General features: G+C 43.8%; 1 protein-coding gene across 1 annotated transcript in view; it reads right to left on the reverse strand.

The window, feature by feature from the left end:
* The window catches only part of LEPR (leptin receptor), a 60,199-nt gene extending 59,831 nt beyond the window's left edge, over window positions 1–368 (reverse strand). The window contains exon 1 of the mRNA XM_075615895.1: window positions 297–368. The gene's annotated coding sequence lies outside the window, so the exon portion shown is untranslated. The remainder of the gene's footprint in view (window positions 1–296) is intronic.
* Window positions 369–10,870: the final 10,502 nt, after the last annotated feature.

Below are 10,870 nucleotides of genomic sequence, written 5' to 3' on the forward strand. Positions count from 1 at the left end.
AATAATAAGAGAGAGGAGAATTGGAGCAAGATTCCTACAGCACTTACACCTTATCTGACTGCTGTAAATTAACTTTATAGTTTGTTACTCTTATCCACGCAGGGGATCAATGGGCAATATTTGCAATTTTCTGTAAAGTACATGTTTGCCACAAACATATATTATAATAATATTAATAATAATTAAAGTTATAAATGAGTAGTTTCTCTATATATTTTTTTTAACCCATACACACAGAATATACAGTAGCATGCACTTTAGCAAACAGTGAAGTCTTTCTGGAGGCTGGATCATACCTTTGGGACGTGCTGGGCTTGAGCAGTAGCAGCAGACTCCGTGGCTGAGAAGTTGTGGGCTGCTTTACCAGTATGAGCTGCTGCTGCTGAGCCTGCTATGTATCTGTGAGCCGGTCACACCCCCGTGTAGAGCCAGCCCAGCTCCCACTCACCGAGGGGAGGGCATTGGGACTGACACTGAGGGCTGCAGTGTTGAATCACAGCATGGTGCTTTTTGAAGGGTAATCTCTGAGCAGGCAGAGCTGACAATGAGAGGGTAGGGGAGGGCAGAGCTTCTCATCCACAAGGGACACAAGCAAACAGGTAAACAAAATAGATAACACATCAATGTCTTCCTCAGAGTGTAATCACCATTAATGTAAACTAGAGCTAGGGACATGGGGGGCTCCAGAACTGCTTCATCAACTCCAGTGACCCCCAGGTGAACATAAAATCTACCTTTTATTATGATTTTTTTCTTTTTTTTTTTTACCCTTTCCAGAAATCAAAATGACCCCTGGGTCTGCCTCACTCCTCTTAAATTAATTACAACGTTTCCACCCATTGATACTTTTTGGCCCAGGTAGACATAGTAACCTTTTAGTTTTAGTTATAAATAAGTGACGAACAACACAATCAACAGCATTCTACGCAAACACGCACCTGTCTCTATTTAATTGCTTTTATTTTTGTTTCTTTTTGCCGTGCTACTTAGGACCCAATATTTTATATATTCTATATCAATAAAGTCTAGATACACAATATATCCACTCCAATTCTGCAGTGCAGCCAAACGGACGTCTTTTCTCTCCAAGTAATATATTACTTTTTTTGTAATCTATAAATCCTAAACTGAGTGGTAGACCTATTCATTACTTCTGGAAATCCCTTCTTGTACAACTTGGATGTGGTCCTTTGTGTTATATCCACTGCCAACTCCCACTTATTCCCAAGGCTGAGCAAAGTCCAAGGTTTGTTGCAGTCAATAAGTGAGTAACTTTGTCAAACATGCTTAAGTGATTGGAAGTAAACTAATTGGTTTGTTGTTTGTCTCCTGTCTTGTGGGTGAGGATAACTGCCATTGCTGCATTGTTCTGCAATTTTCCTGTTCTTCTAGCTGCATGGAAAGAGTTTTTCAAGGATTTTCTCTGCTTCTTCCCCAGCTTCTTCCAAGATTTCAGTTGTGATTCCATCTTCCCCGGGAGCCTCCCCATTCTTCATGGATTTTATTGCTTTTGCTACTTTGCTACTTACTTCTTCTGCAAGGATGCATGGTACATCAATGGTCATTTCTTCTCACTCTTCGTCTGTTTAATTATGCTTTTGTTATCTGTGTTCTTGTACAATTTCTTGTAGATATCCCCAACTCTTATTGTTGATCCATCGTCTTGTTTGTTTCCACCCACTCATAAGTCGCTGCTTCATCTTCTCTAAACTTGTTATCTTTTATAGTCTTCCTCTTCATATCACAATTACATTTTCTTACATCTTCAGTTGTACACTATATATAAGTATCACTATATATAGGTATCACCTAATACTGAAGTACTCATTTATTCTGCACTATATATATATATATATATATATATATATATATATATATATACATATATATATATATATATATATATATATATACATACATACACATATTATAGAATTGTATGGAAATATAGATTTATTACAACTACATCAACGTTTCGGTTCTATTGTAGAAAAAAATCTATATTTACATTTATTAAAGTCTGATGAGCAGTTTCTAGATTATTAATCAAAAAGTTTAGTGCACCCAGGCCAGTGTCTGCTGTTACGTGAATGCTGCTTCTTATGTGCTGTAGTGTGTCTTTGTTTGTGTCTGTGTACACATGTGTGCATATGTGTGTGTATGTGCGTATGCGTGCATGTAAACTCCAAGAACTACACTGAGATATTTACATTTCTTCTCTTAGGAATAAATTAAAAAAAGATGCCCACCAAGACTTAAATATATATTTTTTTCTCCTTTAAATGGAGTCGTGGAGTGTAAATTGCACATTCTTTACTCTACAACCTCCATGAAGACTGTTATCTGGGGCTGTTTTACACTTACAAAAAACATTCTCAAAGTCTAAAATAAATTGACCTCACTACTTGTGGATAAGACAATAGAAAGAAAATATCGATGGAAATAAGGAGGAAAGTGGCACACACAGATGCAGAATGTGCTACAATCCATTATAATACAAACATGATGCAATTCCTCTTATTTATACTCCCAAAATACATGCTAAAGCACCCAATGCAAAATTGGAGCAAAGTACTTTGATATGTTGACATAAAGAGACACAATGAAATTGCCTGTGTGTGCTTAGGTCTGAACCTGACATTAAGTGGGCCCTCAAGTTCAGACTGGCCAAGTTCATCACTGTAGGTAGACTTGGGAGAGTGACTGAATCTCCCATTTCAGTCTGTCTGACAGACACAGAGCAAACTGACTCTTTCCTTATTGAAGTAAATGGGGAATTTTAGCAGCAATAAGGTCATTTTGGCTGATATGGAATAAGCACCTCAATGCATGTACTGCCAGTCACTATATCAGAGGTGGCCAACTCCAATCCTCAAGGGCCACCAACCGGTCAGGTTCAAAGATACCCCTGCTTCAGCACAGGTGGCTCAGTCTTTGATTGAGCTACTGATTGAGTCACATGTGCTCAAACAGGGATATCCTGAAAACCTGACCTGTTGGTGGCCCTTGAGGACTGGAGTTGGCCACTCCTGCTCTATATGGTTCAGTTTGCTCTGCATCTTTAAATATATCTATGTATGTGTGCGTGTATACAGTGTATGTATTTTATATGAGTGCAAGCATGTGTGTATGCACAAGTGAATTCATGTCTAAAACTATTACCCTATTATAACTTTTGGATAACGCATTCAAGTGTCGAAAAACGGTCCTGAGGGTTGCATTGTAAAGCGTTGGATATGCCATTCGTTGTAAAGTGAAACGTTGGATAGCGAGGACTACCTGTAAAATTGTAGCAAGGTAAGTGTTCCACCTGGATCAGGGATAAATCTCATTTGTAAAACATAAGCTTGTTCATAGATTTATGTTTTACCTTTACGGTTTATGGGTTTATCCTGTTTTTGTAAAGAACAATATGCAAACTTGCAGTTTACCTTCTTGCGATGATCGCTAGCAGTGAAGAAGATAGCAAAGGTTTGAATACAAGACCTTGAATCACAAAGCAATGTGGCAAAAGCTGAGAAGTGAATTTACATGAATGAATTAAATCTAATTATAATTAGCTGTTCTATCTGAAATGGGCCATATGTTTTTTTTTCATCTAAATAATGGTGCTAGTCTGGGATAATATATCTTGTTAGAATCCTTAGTGATATTTACCAAGAAGTATAGAACTGCTTCGCTTAGGTAATGTGAACCATATAAAACTAAAAGGAGATAAGTTTTAATATGTTGTCCCTGTTTCTCAAAATGACCTATATTTTTATTTGAAAGAATAGAAAATGCAAAATGAACTCTTTGGCTGGAACAGGGGCTGTAATAATGAGGATCTGCAATTTATCACAGTCATAGGGCTCCAAGTGTCCAGTATTGAACCGGACTGTCCTGTATTTGGACACTGTCCAGTAAAAAATGAGAGGTAATACCGGACACGTATGTGTATACCGGTGATACCTCCCTGGACGTAGTGACCTTACTGGCTTGGGGGGGGCTGCGGGATTTCCCAGAGGAGGGAGAGAGCACAGCTGTGGCTAGGGGGCTGGGCAGCTCCCTCCATCCTGATTGGCTGCATTACCCAGCAGCAGTCAATCAGGAGGAGGTGTCAGGAGCCTGGGGGTGGGGCCAAGGAGAGGAAGAAACAGCATTAAGAGGTGTGTTTGTGTGTGTGTGGGTGTGTGTAAGACATGTGTGCAGAGGTATGCAAATGGGGACCGTTTTAGGGTGAAATTATATGTTGGCTTTATTGAGCCTGTTCCTTTATCCAGACAAAACATACAAAAACAACAAAATAACAAACCCCTATCCCTTTGCAAGGGCTAACATACTTCCCTAAACCCTTTCTGCAGGACTGGAGGGATATTCCCATTACCAGCCTATTACCACAAAGTCTCAGGAAGTACCTTAAGCAGGTGGCCCTCCATGTCAGTCTCTGGCAGGGTCCTGCGTCCAGGAAATATTGGTGTATTGGTGTCTTGATCTCAGCATAGCCTTTGTGCTCAAGACAGTGTCTGTGTGCAGGCTTCTCTGCACTCCTTCTGCCAGCCCAAATGTGAGCTAAGGAATCTCTCTCATGTTTCCCCCAGGAGGCTTTTCTTAGAGCTCTAATTTGGCCAGGTGGAGTCTGGTTGATTGCCTGTGTGCAATTAACCAGCTCGCTGCAAGATTTAGAGGCACTTTCTCTCAAACAGTGATAAGTCCCTGTTACAGTGTGTGTGGTGCGCGTCGCCCCTTTCACCATTGTGCCCAGTATTTTTGGAGAAGCCACCTGTAACCCGAATCACAGGACTCTCTGCCAAGGTATACTGTAGGCTGGGTGATTTTGGCCTTTCATGTGGTAGAATGCTACAATCAGTTGTGCCTGGAGAACAAAATTGATCTTGTGAGTTGCTCAGGAATTCTCTGCTTCATACGCTCTGTTTATGAATATATGCAGAGGGTACTAAGGAGAATGAGTGTCTTCGTGGCTAAGACCCTGCACCGTGGAATGATATTCCCCCATTTGCATCCCAGCACCATTTTTCCTAAAATGTGTATTACATAGTCACAGATTCATGTTACCCGGCTACATATTTTACACTTAGAAATAACATGGAAAATGACAGCATGATAATGTTTCTCCTGTACCCGCGTGGAAGACCTTAATGACCATTTTAATGTTGCTGCATAAACACACGGCTAAGCAGCAAAGTATTGGAAAACACATCACAGTCTCAGCTGCAAATGTGATGCACACTCATTATTTATTCATCTTGCACTAATATTCTATTTACTGCGGCAACTACGCACTCATTTAATGATCCTCTATTAAGTTATAGATCCAGTCTGATTTGTGCTCCACTGTAGGTGGGTCTGACGTTCATTTTCTATTATTGTTTCCAAAGTCCCTTCATAGAAACATTGCCATTGTCTCCAGATAATGGTCACTTGGCCCACCTTGCCTGTCCGACTTTATCACTTTATTTGCAAACACAAAAATCAATGTTGGGCGACACATTTAGTTTTAGTGCACATGTGTTTACATTCCATGGAAGAATAGGCTTTGTCTGGCAGTCAGTGATTCACCCTTGGGCCACACAAGAATGAATCACATTGCTTCTAGTTGGTGAGGCATAATGAGCCCGGAATCTTCTTTCAGTTCCTGAGTCATATTCCTAAGTGTATTGCAGCTACAATAGATGAGCAGCTTGTGGGGAACAGACATACAGAAATCCTTTTCACTCTACTGAGTTACTTTGTCGTTTTACATATCTATTGATTTATATTCATCTGGCCTACGTGTATTGTGTCTGCACCACCAGAGGCGTATTTTGGCCCCCCGAGCTACAGTATTTCCTGTGGTTTTTCTCTCCATCAAAGTCAACGATCAATGATGTTTAGTGGCTGTTGATTTGATCGAAAACCCACACTTCTTTTTTCAATGAGTCCCATAAAAGCAAGTTTGTTGAAGGTAATTAAGTTTTGAAATCTTGAAACTTTTTGGGCTCTACGCATCAAAGGTATGTTGTAATCATGGCCATTTTGGGGTATGTCTGCGACCCGGTGAGGGATTGATGGTGGGAGTGGGAGGAGTCAGCATACTGCTGCGTGTCTACATACAGTATTATGAAATGTGCGCCTTTTCGTGATGGTGTTATACGTTGGTTTTCTCTGTCACCTTTTCTTAGCGCAGCGTGTCAGATTCTACAAGTCCACTTAATAAACGTAATATATATGTTGCACATCAGACAGAAAAATGTGATAATTGTTTGATGAAAAGGCATCAGCACAGACCACTTTCTTGATACCCAGACTCCTTTATGTTTTCCTTGCACCTGGTCACTCATTGGCTCTTATTCTGTAAGTTGTGATAAGCGCACACCATGTGCTATCGCAGGAAAACACAATTAAAGTCAATGCGGCTTTTCATGCAATAGCATGTCAAGTGCACGTATCACACCTTACAGAATAAGGGCTATTGTATGAGACACGCACATTGTGCATCCCTGACCACGGAAAATGTTGTAAATTGAAATTGTTAAAGCTGCAGACCAAGCAATATCCTACGTGTCCTAGGTGCATTTTTTTTTAAATAAATCAGTTCTGTACTATGAGAAAATACCTGTAGCATTTTTTATAAACAACTTTGAATTACATAATGTATTCTAATGTAACAAGACTTTTTTGTTTCTATAGCAACCATATACAAAGTCACACGGACTGCAGAATCCTCCTCTGCAGTCATTTAGTGAATCCCCGGGCCGAATCTTCGCTGATCGATCACAGGAGAACGGATCGATCGGAAACTTAGGTAATTACTTATCATTGTCTGGATTGTATTAATGCACATATTAAAAAGAAAACAAAGAAAATGGCAGCTTGGACTGCTGCTTTAACAGAAAGAAGCTGGAAAATTGACCATCATCATTGCATGATTTTCTTCCCATTTATTCTTCTCGGTATGATACCATCTCCGCAGAATTAAGAGAATTATGTATCAAAGTCTCCCAGCTGCAAAGCAAAAGAGAGAACATAAGGGTGTGCTCCTTCCCCAATTAACCAATGCTGCAGAGCTGATTTCCACTTGAATAATAAATATATGTTGCTTTATCCGGAAGAACAACTGTATACAGGAGCATATGAGTAAATAAACCCCTAGTTGGAATGTGGTTCTGGCGGTGACTATGAAGGGTTGTCTGGGAAAGGTCCTGAAACCCACCCAGACCCCATACAAGTCCCGCTGCTATGTGACCCACAATGCCTGGGGATGCTCCAAAAGTAATAAATGAATTAACTCACATTTGTCTTCACAGTTCATCCGGCTTTATCTTGGTTCTTGCGTGCGCCAAGCTGTATGAAGGTACAGACAGGGAATCTTCACCGGGGAGGAAAAAACAGCGGGCACGGACTCGCAACAGATAACAGAGGCTGCGCTGGGCATAGAAAATCCTTTATTTCATCATGGAAGTTTTAAAAAAGCAAAAGAACAGGAGCGATTATTCTTTAAGGAAAAATATTCCCATTTAAACCAATAGTGCTTTTGTACTGGTATTGCCCTGGCTTTACAGCCACAACACTTTTATAAACAACCCTCTAGGTAGTGGTAGGCAACATGATATACTTCAAGGGCCACTAGTGATTAGCACAGGAGAGGTGCGCCCCAGTGTTTATCACTGCACTGTGATTAGGCAGCTGAGGGAGCAGGGAGAAGCTACGATACCAACATCGACACTCCCTCTGCACTGCACTGCGCAGGGAGATCTGGGTGCTGCAGTGACCACGGGTGGGGGGGCCACAGGCCGAGTCTCTGAGGGTCGCAAACAGGAACCTAAAACAGGCACAGATGCTACTGTATGTTCCTTGAGTTAACGCCATCCCCACAAAGCTAACCACAAAGTGACAAGAACTATGGCTAATTGCAAAAACAATGGCCATTCTGCACCCCCTTAAAATAGGGTTAACATCACGTTATTGTAGGATAACATTGTGTTATCTTGCAGTAACGTTACTTTATGTAAGTCTTGACGTTAATCCCATCCAGGCTAAAATAGGGCTTTCTCTGGGGTGGAGAGGGAAAAAGCGTAACGGTATTTTAATGATGCTGTGAGGTAATGCAATGTTAGCCCCGCTTTAAACTTACACAGACTTTAGTAATATGAAATATGATAGCACCTCATTTGCATCTCGTTATCACTAACGTCCATTATACCGGTAGTTAACGGTATGCTCTTTACCGGAGAAAACATGGCTTACCGTTACATTGTCATTAGTGGATACAACGTTACTATTAACATGACATTAACTCAGGTTAATGTCACTTTAAGGAGCATAATAGAGCTTAGTCAGCTAGGCCAGTCAGCTAGGCCAGTCAGCTAGGCCAGTCAGCTAGGCCAGTCAGCTAGGCCAGTCAGCTAGGCCAGTCAGCTAGGCCAGTCAGCTAGGCCAGTCAGCTAGGCCAGTCAGCTAGGCCAAAGAGCGTTAAAGGTTTCATAATAGAAAAATCGCTTTCTTCATTCTCAAAAGGTTTATCAAAGTCTCCCAAAATGAAGGCTCTCTTTTTTTTTTAATTATAAAGAAGATTATTCAAGTATATAGGCCATTATGAGCCTCATGATTTAGCAATATTAAGTACATATGCCGCTATATGCCTACATGGTAAATATTGATTATCACTATTTGCGTATGTAGTTCCCCTCTAGGGACTACTAGTTAGTATAAGGGGTTAACAGCCTTAATGGGTTAACGGTGTGGGATCACAGGTTACTTACTCCCCATCACGTGATCCCGGATGACTATACAGACAGGTGTAGCCACTCCTTTGTATGTCTTGTGATCAGTGATATCACTATATGGAAGGGTATATATAGCTCCGCCCGATGTTCTAGAAACAGGTTCCACAGAGTTCAGACTGAAGCCTCATCGTGAGTCGTGTAAATAGGTTTCTGTCTATGTGTATTAAGGATGTGCTATCGTCATTTATTGTTTTCAGTTAAGGAACGTGCCATTTATAGTTAGAGCTCATAGTAATGGCCCAAGAGTGTTGTCTTGCCAGTAGAAGAGGAGTGAGCATGTGCACAGCAGGGAGTTCTCAGAGTGGAAGCTCCGGAGCATAATTGGATTGGCCCCAACGGAAGGTCCTAATCAACTCCAGATCCGACAACTATAGACTAAGAATTCCGTGCACCGAAGTGGGATAGTGATCCCAGAGAATAGTGTGTGTCCCACACACTACCTGAGATAGGGCATTATTGATGCTATGCAGGAGAGTATCAATCTAACCAATACTAAGGGAAACAAACATAAAGATCTTCCCAGCGTAGGAGTGAGAGCTACCCGGGCAAGAAGCACAGAGTAACTTTATCGTTTGACACTAGTTAATGTCTGAAGTGACGTTTGTCTGTTCTATGGTGGACATTATGAATAAAAATCTTGTATGTGCTATAAAAGTTCCTGGTGCCCATCATTATTCTATCTGCATATCCACGCCCAGCCTGCGTGGAACCAGCACCCTGACACGCTATGAGAGACTGAGCCCAGCCTGCGTGGATCCAGCACCCTGGCACGCTATGAGAGACTGAGCCCAGCCTGCACCGACCCAGCACCCTGACACGGTATGAGAGACTGAGCCCAGCCTGCATGGAACCAGCACCCTGACACGGTATGAGAGACTGAGCCCAGCCTGCGCGGACCCAGCACCCTGACACGGTATGAGAGACTGAGCCCAGCCTGCATGGAACCAGCACCCTGACACGGTATGAGAGACTGAGCCCAGCCTGCGCGCACCCAGCACCCTGACACGGTATGAGAGACTGAACCCAGCCTGCGTGGAACCAGCACCCTGACACGCTATGAGAGACTGAGCCCAGCCTGCGTGGACCCAGCACCCTGACACGGTATGAGAGACTGAGCCCAGCCTGCATGCAACCAGCACCCTGACACGCTATGAGAGACTGAGCCCAGCCTGCACGGACCCAGCACCCTGACACGGTATGAGACTGAGCCCAGCCTGCATGGAACCAGCACCCTGACACGGTGTGAGAGACTGAGCCCAGCCTGCACGGACCCAGCACCCTGACACGGTATGAGAGACTGAGCCCAGCCTGCGTGGACCCAGCACCCTGACACGGTATGTGACACTGAGCCCAGCCTGCACAGACCCAGCACCCCGACACGGTATGTGAGACTGAGCCCAGCCTGCACTGACCCAGCACCCTGACACGGTATGTGAGACTGAGCCCAGCCTGCGCGGACCCAGAACCCTGACACGGTATGTGAGACTGAGCCCAGCCTGCGTGGACCCAGCACCCTGACACGGTATGAGAGACTGAGCCCAGCCTGCATGGACCCAGCACCCTGACACGGTATGAGAGACTGAGCCCAGCCTGCACGGACCCAGCACCCTGACACGGTATGTGAGACTGAGCCCAGCCTGCGTGGACCCAGCACCCTGACACGGTATGAGAGACTGAGCCCAGCCTGCACGGACCCAGCACCCCGACACGGTATGTGAGACTGATCCCAGCCTGCGCGGACCCAGCACCCTGACATGGTATGAGATACTGAGCCCAGCCTGCACAGACCCAGCACCCCGACACGGTATGTGAGACTGAGCCCAGCCTGCGCGGACCCAGCACCCTGACACGGTGTGAGAGACTGAGCCCAGCCTGCACAGACCCAGCACCCTGACACGCTATGAGAGACTGAGCCCAGGCTGCGTGGACCCAGCACCCTGACACGGTATGAGAGACTGAGCCCAGCCTGCGTGGAACCAGCACCCCGACACGGTATGAGAGACTGAGCCAAGCCTGCACGGACCCAGCACCCTGACACGCTATGAGAGACTGAGCCCAGCCTGCACTGACCCAGCACCCTGACACGCTATGAGAGACTGAGCCCA

This window comes from Ascaphus truei, chromosome 10 (assembly GCF_040206685.1).
Source record: "Ascaphus truei isolate aAscTru1 chromosome 10, aAscTru1.hap1, whole genome shotgun sequence".
In the NCBI taxonomy this organism is placed as follows: domain Eukaryota; kingdom Metazoa; phylum Chordata; class Amphibia; order Anura; family Ascaphidae; genus Ascaphus; species Ascaphus truei.